This window comes from Corvus brachyrhynchos, unplaced genomic scaffold, assembly GCF_000691975.1.
Source record: "Corvus brachyrhynchos isolate BGI_N302 unplaced genomic scaffold, ASM69197v1 scaffold14, whole genome shotgun sequence".
Lineage (NCBI taxonomy): Eukaryota > Metazoa > Chordata > Aves > Passeriformes > Corvidae > Corvus > Corvus brachyrhynchos.
Genome location: NW_008239110.1, coordinates 10,197,381 through 10,211,667, shown reverse-complemented (window position 1 = coordinate 10,211,667; position 14,287 = coordinate 10,197,381).

The following is a 14,287-nucleotide window of genomic DNA, read 5'->3' as shown; positions in this document are numbered from 1 at the left end:
CTTTCACAGATCAGATGAAAAATGGGTAACAGTATACTCAGACTCCTAAAATACGACAGTTATGAGAGATTCTGTCTTTAGTTTTGATAAGGATCCTTTAAAATTGAAAAGCTTTAGAAAATACATAAGTTGTTCTCACTAGGAAAAAAATTTAAGTGGATAGTACAGTATATGAAGCAAATCATTTGGGCATGTAGATCTTTCAGGACTGAATTCTAAAAAGCAAACTTTAATAATAAATACAATTTGAGAACAGTTTTAGATTTAGAACCAGTTTTAGATTTAATTGGATATTTTATCAGCAAAATGACTTCAGAAAAAAGGGGATCTTAACGTGGAAGCAAGTAGCTATCTGCCAAAGAGGGGAAGAACAATGCACATTGTGCATGAACATATTTATGTGTCTGCTTGTGGGTGGAGTGAATACTAGCACCTGTATTCTTACTGAACTGATGATTTTTGCTATTTCATAAAATTATGAACATACTTCCAAAGTTCATTATTGTAAGCTATTTTGTCAAGATGTAGACTGAGATGATCAAGAAATTATTTTCTCAGAAACATTTTTGCCCTACTGGTAGCTGGGTCATTCCATCCTTTACTGATTGTCTGTATGAGTTTATTTTGGTGCATAATGATTGTTTATTTCAACACACATAATTTCAGTAACAGTACTGAGTACACTGGATGAAATATAGCAATATTCTTCAAGAAATTGAGGTAAAGAATCTGAGGCTTTTGACGGATCTGCTGCAGGGACTATTTTTGTGGTGGTTGTGGAGGCCTTTGGCAAGCTTAAATTATGACTTGAGGCACAACCTGGATTCATTCAGTGCACATCAGACTCTGGAGAGGTTGTTTGAAAAGATGAATTTAGTAACAAGGCTGTTGGAAGTATTAATTTTCCAGTGCAGGTTCTGGTGTGTGTCTTGGGTAGAGGCAGCAGTGTGAGAACTATTTAAAATCTCTCCAAGACGGCATATTAAAAAAATTGGCATAGTTTTGTGCCTGTTATCAAGAGGTCATTTTCATTATTGAAAGTAAAGTTGTTGGTAGAAGAGAATGAATGATATCTCTGAGCATATGCTATAAATATTAGTCTTGCTATCTGAAGTGCCTAGGGCAGGATATGTTGTAGAAAGCTATGAGATATTAGTGGAGAGGATGGCATGAAGGTGTTTTGCAGCTGATGGAAGAAACCAGCTGCATCTTAGAGAGGCAGTTAACCTTGGAGTCTGGGAGATTACAGGTCTGAGAGTGGTTTTCATGAATGGTGTTTTGGAAAAGTTCAGCTAAATATTATCAGCTTGCTGAGATCTTTTTTCAGTGATCATATTAAAAACTCCTGCAAGGGATTTGGCTTTATGATTTTTCTTGGAACTGAGCCATGTGTCCAAACTGAGGCTATAATGATAAGTTTGAGTTCTAAAATGAAAAAAGCAGTATCTACCTTGACACATTGCTAGATTGCCTCTCACACTGCTGGTGTGTAAGTGCAGGTTTGGTTTTTATAGTATTTTCCTCACTTGATTTATCAAATCATTTTCTCTGTAGTGACCGTTTCATATTCTTAAACTCATATGTTTTGAAAATTCCTAACATTTTTTGCTACTGTTACAGTAGCAAAGTTATCATCTTTGTAAAATTTTCTTTGATTCTTTCTTTGCCTAATCTATTTTTAAAAAGCAATAGAGCAAGCACTTGGCTTTATTAATCCTTTAGAAATATAATCCCAAGTATCTAAATTAGTTAAAGATTGGACACACAAATGAATGGAAATACTCGAAATTTATTCAATACCTGCTAATATTTGAGAGTATTGATAGAAGGTTGTATGCATCTCATTTATGAGCTCTGGACAAAGTAAAATGACAAGAGATAGAACTGTATGACATTTAGTGAGAACATTTAAGTTTTGAACAGCAACAGCATCACTCTGTTGTATGCCATTGATCAACCATTGATTACTATGTCTTGTTCATAAAGAAGTAAAACCCACTAATTTTTCAGTAAAGTATGCTAAGAGAGATTTACTTCTGCAATCTTGATGTAATTACTGGTGCCCCTGAATCGTGGTGTCTGCTTGCCTGTAGTTTATGTTTATCTACATATCAATATATTTGTGTTTGACCTGAAAATCTAGCCATGACTGAGTCTTATAATATCCTGCTACTAAATTGGCATTTACTTAACAAGCACAGTTTATTTTTAAAAAGAGACTTATTTATTCATAAAATGAATCATTGAAGAAAATCAAAATCCTGTATATCTTTTTTTTTTTGCATACAGTCCAGTTCAAGCTGCCATTGACTTCAGTGGACCTTGGACTATCAGGAAATCTCTGTGTTGAACATCTTTCTTTCATGTGAACATTTGAAACGACTTATGACTAAGAGTTTTCATTTTGTATTACCTTGTATGAACAGCGTGATGAGAATTATCTCAGTGCAGTACACTGACGCCTCAGGAATGGGCAAGGCTATAATACCTGTTGGTTTTTATTTGTGGGTCTGAAACCTGCTGGGGTCTTAGGTGTGACTGGGCGATCAGAACTGCCACTGCTGCCATAAATTTGCATGCTGTCAGAATGCCGCAGGCAGCATTGCTGCGGGATAGCTGTAGGATTTGAAACATAAAACCTCAGTTGAGTATTTAAAGCTCTTGGTAAAGCTGCAGCAAGTACTGAGGAATACTCTTGGTGCAGGGAGCTGGGTGTGCATCTGCAGCGCGAGCTGCAGGCTGAGAGGGTGGAGGGAATTAGGCAAGAGCCCCAAGCAAGAGGCCGAGGACACTTTGCATAACAAAGGACATGGCACCTGTGTCCCAGCCAGGTGACCGGACACTCAGAGACACAGCAGGAGCCGATGGCTCAGATGGGGGACCCCAGACTGTGAGGGTGTAAAAGCCCAGGGATTCCTTTGCTCAGGGTCCCTCCTGGGAGGCACCGACTGAATTTAAGGTTCCAGAGGTCTCGGACTCTGCTCTGGGGAACCTGGTCTGACTGAGTGAGAGTGAGAAGTGGAGGGAGTCCCGTGGGGCTCACTGGGGCTGCCTGCTGCTAAGTGGCTTCGGTCCCATCAGTGACAGTCTCGGTGATCCGAGTGTCACTGCCAGAGTGGCTCTAGAATGGTCAGGCAGGGAAGATTTCTTAACGCAAATTCCTGGAACACTTTTTTTTTCTGCCTTACTTTTATTTATTTTTTCATTTCAGGTTTTCCTCTGCCACAGCTGAGGTTGCTTAATCTCTATAGTATTTTCCAATGGATGATTATCAGCAGGCCTTTCTATGGACCTTGCAAATTCTAGATGGGTTTTTATGGTAATGGCAGACACATTACACTTTACAGTTTTTTTTCAATATTTTTTCAGCTTTGTTCAGATCTACTTTCATTTTTCCCTCAGTCCTTACCACTACATTTTTTGTCCAGTCTACCCTATTGCAGCATCTCTGTTCTGTCATATCCTTACCCTGCCAGTCCAATTCAACACTGGCTCCCTGTTGGATTAGAAAATCTCTCACTCAGAGGTTTGCTGTTCTCTCCTGACAAGCTGGCAGTCAAAGCTTTCTCTTTGTGAGTAACCCTATGCATTATTTTAAATCTGATAGATCCTTTCTGCCAGAGAGCCTTCATCAGCATAATGTGTCTCTTTTCTCTCATCTCAGTCATCCGCTTCCTCTGCATGTCCTATTGCATTCACAGGCCTCAGCATGCTGTTCTGAAGTGTCTTGGCAATGGACTTCATCTCCTGCAGGGAGAGGAATCACTGTGTCCTAGCTTGCTGCATCCCTTGATGTGGGATTGCGTTTCAGTAATCAGGACACAACTTGTGCATGAAGACTGGTATTTCAGTTTCTTCTAGATGAGTAATGTTCAGAATAAAAGTAGAGTACAGATTCTAAACCTTCTTAGCAGTATGGAATGAAGTAATGTAATTGATTGCTCCACGTAAGTTTCAAGTTTTCAAATATTTTCCTTCATGTCTTTAAAAGTCTTCTTCCCTTCCACAAGTTACTGTTGTACTCCCTGTCTTTTTGAACCAGAATCTGTGAAGATTCCCGATCTATTCTTTTTAAAAGTACAAACTAAGTAGTACAACTAAGTAAAATAACAAACAAATACTTTGTTTATATCATGAAGATTCAAAATAGCTCTCTCCTTTGTGGTGAATTATATCTTTTTTGGTACTGTCCCTCAGTACATATGTATTCTCTAGTCTCTACTTAAAGAATCACTAAGGAAATCATAGTTAATAGTATTCTACATAACCTAGTCTAGTGCACCAGGAGAACAAAAGTAAAAGGGTATATTTATGCTATGGAAAACTGTTCTTTGAGTCCTGCCTTCCCATGTTTCAGCGCTGATCAATTTAGTGTATATTCACCTGCAAAACTCACATGTAGTTACTATTGTATGTTGTACTCTACAGTCATGTGTTTCGTTGGCTCCTCTATTTTTGGTTTACACCATGTCTGCTCAGTTTTATTGTAACTTAAATCAATAAAATGACATCCTGTCATGCTTCTCTCCTCTGTATTGCTTCTCTGTCTTTACCAGCTGCATGATTTTTTATTGTTACCTTTCCATTCTCTTCTGCTTCCTTCACATCTCTGCTCTGTTCCTCCTGGACCATGTTTGTTATAGGAAGATTTTCAAGTTAAGTTCCAAAATATTAAGAATTTTATTGTACTTTAAGAATCAGTCTTAGAGGTTTTGTTTTAACTGCATTTAATAATCAAGGTGTGGCCTTCTGCCAAGAAATTGTCTTAGGGTCTAACTAATAGCAAAGTAATTCTCTGTGCTTTCTCCTGATGCTGTCAGTCCAGTCCATCATAAAGCCTGTTGCTTTTCCACAGCTAATTTAAATTAACATCTCTCTTTTTTTTCTTTCAATTTGATTTGCATCTGTTTATGTTTGGCCACTACAGTCTGTTCAAGTTGTATAAATGTCAACTTCTAATCTAGTTTTTTATTAAAACCCTTATTATGGCTGAATGATGTGGCATCTCATAAGGAAAATGATAATAAGACAGCAGCTATCAAATTCATGCTTCAGAAATAAAAAGATTCATTTGTCCTTATTGAAAGATCTCAGAATTTTCTCTTCCTGGTAATCATTCAGTAACATTGCCCAAAGAAGAAGCAATGGGAAACTCTGAAAGGTACCTACAGTTTGGTAGTTTTCTGAGCTGTACCTTCAGAATATCAGGCTGGCAACTGGGCAGCATTTGGGTTCCACAGAGTTGTATCTTCGGGCCAGTGCTCTTCAACATCTTCATAAGCAATTTAGATGCAGGACTCGAAGGGATACTAAGCAAGTTTGCAGATGATATAAAATTGGGAGGAGCTGTTGACTCCCTCGAAGACCCTGCAGAGAGACCATGATAAATCACAGGGCTGGACAATCACCAACCACATGAAGTTCAACGAGGGAAAGTGCTGGATTCTGCACCTGGGATGGAGCAACCCTGGATGTATGGAAAGACTGGGGAATGAAATGCTGGAATGCAATTATCCAGAAGGGACCTGGGGCTCCTGGTTGATGGCAACCAGGAGGGTTGAACTTGAGTCAGCTGTGCCCTGGCAGCCAGGAGGGACAGCCATGTCCTGGGGTGCATCAGGCACAGTCCTGCCAGCCAGACAAGGGAGGGGATTGTCCTGCTCTGCTCTGCACTGGGGCAGCCTCACCTCCAGTGCTGGGGGCAGTTCTGGGTGCCACAATATAAAAAAGACATTGAGCCAAAAGAGAGTGTCCAAAGGAGGGCAATGAAGATGGTGAAGAGCCTTGAGGGGAAGCCATATGAGGAGCGGCTGAGTTCACTTGGTCTGCTCAGCCTGGAGGAGACTGAGGGGAGACCTCATCGCAGACTGCAACTTCCTTGTGAGGGGAAGAGGAGCACCAAACACTATTCTTTTCTCTGTGTTGACAAATGATAAGACCCAAGGGAAGGGCCTGAAGTTGTGCCAGGTGAGGTTTAGGCTGGGTATTAGTAAAAAGTTCTTCACCCAGAAGGTGTTGAGGAATTGGAACAGGCTCCCCAATGTTTGGACAATGCTCTCAGGCACATGGTGTGACTCTTGAGGTGGTCCTGTGCAGGGCCACAAGTGGGACTCGATGATCTTTCTGAGTCCCTTCCAACTGAGAATATTCTGTGATTGTGTGATTCTGTAATATACAGATGTGCTTAAGAGCTTATATTTTAAGCTAAAAAACCCATATACAATGTACCTAACAAGTAGTTGACTGGAGTAGTCACAGGTAAACCGCGCTCATGAATTCACCGAGGGGTCTGTTCCATCTTAAGTGAGCCAGCAGAACTGAAGCAGTTTGATTTGTGATATTGACTGCAGTATCGTGCTTGACAGACTGTTATTCATGCCACATACAGAGCCCTCTCATCAACTTGGACCAAACAATAGTTTGCAAAAAATTTCTAATGGCTGAATGCAGAGTGCATGCAATGCATTGGGGAAAGCAGCAGAATTTTGCTGTGGTTTTTTTCATTGTGGTTTTTTTTTCAGTCGGCACATGGAATAAAGGGGTCCAGAGATATAGAGGCACAGTTTGCATATATCTTGGCAGACCTTGCAGTTCAGGCTTACACTCTGATCTCCCACTGTATGCTAAAGAGTCTTTCTGGATGTTATTTTTTACCAGAAGACACTTATTACTTGACAATTTTAAGATTAGTTCCTCCTCTGGACCCTGTAACTGAGCTAAGGTTGCACTGCAGCATTTTTAATGAATGAAGCAATATGCTGCAGAACTGGGTATTTAAGATGTTTTATACTTAGTTTCTGGATTTGCCACTGTGTTTGGTAAGGAAATCTTTACTCATCAATTTAAGTTAATGCTTACCTTAGGTTAAAATACCATGCATGTAACTCTTACTGCAGTAACACTGTTATCAATTGCATACATTATTAACATCTTTGTAAATGAGTGAGAAGGTAAAAGAGAAAACTTGTTTAATCTAAACATTCCTACTGTTGGATCAGGAGACGTCTCATTCAGATCCAGATGCTCTTCTGCCTGGACAAGTTGATTTCTTAGGTCCTTCCTGTCAGAGAGCCTTCACTAGCATAATATTTCATCTTAGTGGAATGTCTTAATTTTGAAGCTGATTTTCACTTGAAAGTGAAAATTTTGCCCCAGAAAGACAGATAGATCTTAATTTTTCTGAGGATAATCCTGTTTCTCCTTGTTGAAGTCATAGGCTGACCATATATCTTCATTACAATAAAAATTATTTTATTTCCTTGAAGACACAATACCCTCTTGTTAAATCAATATATCTGACACTTGACTAAGGAGACATAACTGTCACCCAGAATTTTGTTGACTCACTGGCTTGTTTAAGTGTAGGAAGTCTTACACCAGATTTTGCGTTCTGTCACTTAAACATCTAGGTGGAATAAACATACATGTCTTGCACCTTGATTGAGAACAGATGCAGTGGTGGTTAATCAGTTTAAAGATTGTAATTCACCCACTGATCACAAACCTCTTCATTCTAAACACAGTCATTCTTCTTTTCCTGTTTATATAGCATAAAAGCAGGGTATTCCAACAGAAGTAACCACCTTCAAACAAAAAAACGCTAAACTGTTTTAGATCTGCATCACTCCAAATACTTGAGTTTTTTTACTTGCTTTGGATAGGTATTTTTAGTAAGTGGAGATGTATCATCTTTATTTACCATAGAAGTTCTGATGATTTTACACAACTTAAGTTTCTCTTTCTAGCTATGAAGGCTATATCTTGACAATGATATATAATTTTGTTTGTAAAAACAACCAGAAACCTAGATGATGTTTACAGATTATATCTAACTGCTATTCTAAATTAATAATAAAAAATAAGAAACTAAGCATAAAAAATGGCAGCAGTACTTCAATTTCCAATATAAATAGTCCAAGAAACAACATTTAGCCCAGCTTGACAAGGTATTAACAGCATGAAGTCTTAACTTAGATTTCTTCTCTTGTATAATCAATATACAGTGCAGCACAATTATACCAGCTTACCCAGCAGAAAATCTTCATTAATGTTTTTCAAAAGTCTTTTGGACAAATTGCACCATTTGTAGCATGCATCCATTTCCTTCAATTTAATTTACTTACACTGTTTGCTCCCTTTTTCTTGACAGAATTAACAGTCACCAGAGTTCAGCAGCTCTGTGCTCTCAAATAGTTATCAGTGTACTGAAGACAGTGCTGAGGTTCCCGTGGTTTGTTCATTTGTTTCCTTATTTATTTCTGTTTTTCAATTTTGTTTTCAATTCTTGAAATCCTTTCTTTACTTCCACATGCCTGCTCTCAGTCCAGAACTTCTATTCCTGCTTGCACTATTTCTCCTTTCATTCCTAACAACAAAATGAGTCTTTTGTGAACATTACTACCCAGCTTCATTGAGATGGGACAGTATTCAAATCCCATTTTTTCCTCTCTGGGTGAACAATACATTTGGCTTGTTTGACACAGGCAATGTGCTTCCCTGACCCATACGATTTATATTCTCAAATGGGGCAGTGCTGAATACCAACAATACTCAGTTCCTCTTATTAGCTCTTCTAATGAAACAAATTTCTAAAAGAGCCTGGGATAACAGCCACATGATGCTGCTCTTCAGCCATAGGGCTGGAGTCACACAGCCCAAAGAGTCAGATTTAGGAGGGGAATCTCTGGCAGAAAGAGAACAAACCCAATTGACTGCACAGAGCTCTTTCACCAGGAGTGCAAGCAAGGATGTGCTTGAGCTGATGATGTGGGAACCTGCCCAGTGTGAGTTATTGAGGTTGGGCATTTTCCAAAGACTGATTTCTGTGAAAATCTGTAGTGTTGCCACAATATTTGGTCATGGTCAAAATATCTATACATGCTACACAAATACCCTAGCAACACTCAGGGAAAGCCAAAAATATTTCCTGCCTCTTTATAAGAAGATACATACTATGACTCTGGGCTAGGTTTTATTAATCCATCAGACCATCAACCTTATTACGTATTTGCTTGTTTTTTGTTTATTTATTAAGTACTAGAATGCTATTTATTCCTGGAAACAGTAGATGTGTGTGTTTGTAGAAGCAACCTCAGTGAATACATATAGCCAGGAAACAATGTGAGCTGATTAGGAACTACTTATCATGTGTTTTTTAGAGTGGCCATAGAACAATTGGTTCTCTTTTTGTTATCCTAGACTATATTTCAGGACAAGTATACACACATCCAAATATGATTTAAAATGTTTTAATATCATTAGACATTTTATCCAATCTCTGTCCAAAATAAAGAAAAATACATTTTCTCTAGTACTAGTTTGTAATATTAATTAAGTGGTGTTCCCATTTTACTGTGGTTTTGGTTGTTTTTTTTTTTTCCTGATCTATTTAGTAGCCATTCCTGGCTGCAGCAGCTACAGAATAGGTCATGTCTAAGTTAAATTCTCCACCAACCTACCTTCTAAAGTAGAGACTTAACTTTAGTGATTGATTGGTAGCAGTCTTCTAACATAATGATAAAAACTTGAGCTCCCAAGAATTTTTCTGACTAGCTTCAAATGATAAGAAGTGATGCATACAGAAACACCAAAGCCAGGAGACAACAGGTGGCTGACACATTTTCCTTCCTAATCAACTTTCTATTACAGGTACCATAAAAGTTTCATTGGTTAAAACTAGAAATGGACAGGGCCAGTCTGAATTATAGGTACTAAACCAAATATTTCATGTTCACACTAGTGCTGATTATGAACAGTGGTATACAGGGATAAAAGCTAAAATTTGCTGTGAGATGGGGAGAAATTAGGGAGCCATAGAGATTGTAGTTTCAGTAAAACCTAAGAATAAAAAGAAAACAGCTGCCCTTACATTTGAAAGGAGAAATAGCTATATAGAAAACCTAAATAGAAAAAAGTATGAAGAGTGATTTTTCAGGGAAAGGATTAAGTCACAGAAAAAAAGAGAAAAGAATGAGAGACACTGAGGAAGGAAAAGGAAATAAAAGGAACAGAAGAGCTTGTTGATATCAATGTTATTCCGATATCCACTCATACTCCAATTGTCTTTGGAAATTTTTAGTTTTTCAAAGTTTGGAATATTAGAAGGTTGTCTCAGCACATAGAGGTTTCTTGTTTTGGTTTGGGATTTTTTGTTGTTTGGGGGGGTTGTTTGTTTTGTTTTGTTTACAGTTATATATAATGCCATTCAAATTTGATGTCACTGCCAAGAACAGCTATCCTTGATACTTTTATGTCTGTATTATTTTTATGACTGTTTGCAAAGAGATAAGCAGAATTTCTCTTTTCAGGATTTTATAGATATGTGTGAGACATATATCTTAATAAATATATTAAAATAATATTTGTGACATTTATGTATGAAAATATATAAATATGAACTCTAAAAGGAATAAAATAAGTATTCAAAGTAATTTAAAAGTATTTTTATTGTATCTTGAAGGGGTCTGGGATTTTATTCAATTCATTGTAATAAAAATCAATGGATTTTTTTTCAATATATCTACATTAGAGATCTTTTAGGTTTTGGTGGGCACATTCAGCTAGTGCTATAGTCTGATTTCTACATATTATCCTTGGACTGACTGGTTCAGTAAACCACAGGAGGAGAAAAGCAATACTGGGCATAGGTGGTACAGTTATCCCTATGCCTGTGACACTTACGATGTGATTTGAAAAATCTCAGCTACTACTGCAGTGCTAGCTAGACTAATACTTCCCATTATGTAGCATCAACATGTCTCAAAGCACCAAGTAAATTTTCAAGGGATATACCACCCTTTTGCAGACAGAAAACCTGCTGTACAAAGGTTATGATTTAGAAAGCAATTTGATGATACACATAGGGACTGGAGTGATTGCTGGTCACTTGTGTTAGACAGGTGTGCACCATTTTATTTTTCTGTCAGCATTTTCTGACTCTTCATTTTTGTCCTAATATCATTTCCAATTTCTTCTTTATTTTTCAACATCCATCTTATTAAAGGAGTTGAGCTCACTTATGATAGACACATATTCTTTCTTCACCATTTAGCCATTCCAGTTCAGGAAGCTATATTTTTTCTCTTTTGAGTTCCAAAGTTTAGGTTTTTTCCTAGTGATTTTCATATGGTCTTAGCAAAAAGTCAGATGTAATCTGAAAATTAAGTATAAATTATAAGACTCTTCAAAATTGTACTTACAAAGAGCTAATGACCAGCTGGGTATTTACTGATGGCAAGAACAAGAGAAAAAAAAAACCAGTTAATACATAAAACCATAATTTCTTCAATAATAGAATTTGAAGTGATCATTGGTATTTCAAATGTACAGTAAATACAGTAAATATAGTAAATTTCAAATTTATAGTAAATATAGTAAATGGCTTGCTTTTCTTCTAATGTTTACTTTTATTAATACATCATTAGAAAATTTGTAACTGATGTGATCAAGAATTTATTTTCCAGCAATCAAATGCTATGATGTGTTATTTTGGTATAATAAAGGATCTCAAAATAGTACAGGATCTCAAAATTCTGATGTAATTTAAAGTTTGAACAAATTGGAAACATTTATATTCAAACTTAAATGTTTTGGGCTTCTGAATCAGAGAGAGATTTAAATCCAAATATAAATATTAATTAGAAATAATTTTCTGGGTTCCATTTTTTTTTTTTTTTCAGAAGAAAGGAGGGAACTTTTCTACATTCTATAACCTTGAAAAGGATTCTTACAAAATCACATCCAGACCATAACTTAGAAATGTAATTTGTGCTATAATAAAGTCATAGTTCTCATTCATGTCTTCATCTCCTACAATCTGAATTACTGCCAAAGGTTGTGAAAACTTCTTATGAAATTAGGTATCATACAGATAGGAAAAATGTCTATACACCTGTCTTAACAGCATTATGAAGGCCAAATGCAAGTATCCTGGAATACATATTTTTAAATATTGTGTCTTAAAATACATGCATTTTTAAACAGATCCAAAGTGGCAATATATCAGTATCTTGGTCTGCCTTAGGAGAAGTGCTGCCAACAGGTTGAGGGAGCTAATCCTTACCCTTTCCTCAGTAGTGGTGAAACACATCTGGACTGTTTGATCTAGTTCTGGGATCCCCAGTTCACGCAAGAAGTAGACAGGCTGTAGTAAGTCCAGTGAGGGGCCAAGAAATGGCCAAGGGACTGGGGCATCTGACGTACGAGGAGAGAGACTTTGATAACCTAGCCTCAAAGTGGAAAGGGTTAGGGTGCTGGTGGGATCTCATTGTGACTCTGGGGAGAGAGGGTTAACTTCAAATTGTATACCAAACTTGTTCTCATATTATTTTCGTATTAACATTTATTAGCTCACCTCTTGAGATGGTTTAAGTGTATTTTTTTAATACTGTTAAGCACATAATTTTTATGTGTATACTTCAACTGAATGCAACACAGTGATTTTGCAGAGGAAAGAATAAGGGAAAGAAGGAGAAAGAATCACAATCAAGCTCATAAAACATGGATCATATTGAGGCTGGGGAAAGAGATGAGGGAGAATTCCATTCCCAAGTTCAATACCTACATTTTATTCAGGTAAATATACTTATGTAGCAAGACATTAGGAACCAAATAGTAGTGGGGAAAAAGAAAAGGCCTCAAGATGTGCTATAAGAAAGAATACAGTTGCACAATGTCATCATATTGGACCCATCTGATGAGGTAGAAAAAGCATCAAATATTCAGTGGCATTCTGAGGTTTTGAAGTACAGGATTAAGAAACAAAGTGAAATGATCTAAGTGATTTAATACAAGAACTAGATAGAGGTGACATGTACACTGCTGCTTATACTGTGGCCTCATTTGTAGTACAAATTCATAATCCTCTAATTTTTTTTATATTCTTTGACATGCCATGTAGAAACAGCAGTCAGTTTAGGTTGTTTCATATGTTGGCATTCGTCCTTCAAGACACATTCAAAGTTATAGGCTTTTAAAAATACATATTCTCATAGAATCTGGTAAAATACAGGAAAAATATTTCTTAAGATTCTATCTATTCAATGACTGTACACAGAACTGGGGATTCGTAAAAGAGAAAAAACATAACCTGAAATATATAAGTTCGCCTAACTGTGATTCTTGGACAGACAGCAGTGAGAAATCAGCCATGATTTCCTCTTGAGTTATGCAAGGAAGCTTTCTTACAAGATCTGATATCCTAACTAATAAATTATACTGAATGGAAGCAATGTTTGATGAGCATTCATATTCAGAAACTCAAAATAGCACAGTTTGTCTTCTGGAACTTTATTTGCTGGACTATATTCTCAGTGTACACAGTCAGTAAAATTTTACAGAAAAGTGCAGAGTTCACTGTCCATAAAATTTGTTGAGAAAAGTTTAGGGGAAAAAGAATACTGACCATGGACTGTTTTTGACCAGGTACACTGTAGTGGTTTGGTCCAAAATACTTATTACTGTTTACCTTCTGTGAGATAAGAATTAGGAGAAAGCAAAGCAGGCACAAAACTTGAAAGAATATAAAGAAGTTTATTAACAGACCTAAAAGGAAAGGAAAAAAAAATAAAATCATACCACACCTTCAGAAAACTTCTCCTCCCCCCACCTTTACCCCTTCTCCCACTGTAAAAAGACAACCCTTGAGATGTTCAGTCTGTTTACCACTTCCATAATAACCTCGTTCAGTTCACTTAGGGAGAGGAGTCTCTCTTGCTCATGCTATGGAGACATCTCCACAGGAGATTCTCTCATGGCTTCAGTATCACGAGACAGCCGCCCGGGTTGGTTCTCTGCTCGCATGTGAGAGTCCCTTCCCCCGACTTGCAGCTTTTCCCACAACTGCTTTTGAGGGTCCAGTCTTGAGCTACTAGGATACCATTTTAAGGTTGAGCTGTTCAAAAACAAAGGTTCTCTTCACCCATCTCTGGGAGCATTTTCATCTCTAAGAATAGAGGCCCTCCCCTTTCCCTGGGAGAAAAGGGTCCTCATCTTCATTTCTAGGACTATCTCTGGGAGTATCTCTAGGAACAGAGGTCTTCTCCTTCCGATTGGAGCAAGAGTCCTCATCGCTTCCACCTCTCCCTGTTCAAACTTATGAAATTACAGCTGCTTCAGCATTTGCTTATTCCAGCACAGGTGCTTTTGCTCACAAGTACAAGTTGAATGCTCCACCCCCCCATGCCTTCATGAAATTACAACAGGTACTCTGATATATCACAGTACATCACCACCATAGCTTCACAACAGAATTTCAGCTTTAAGCATCTCCTCTTTCTCCTCCCTCAGG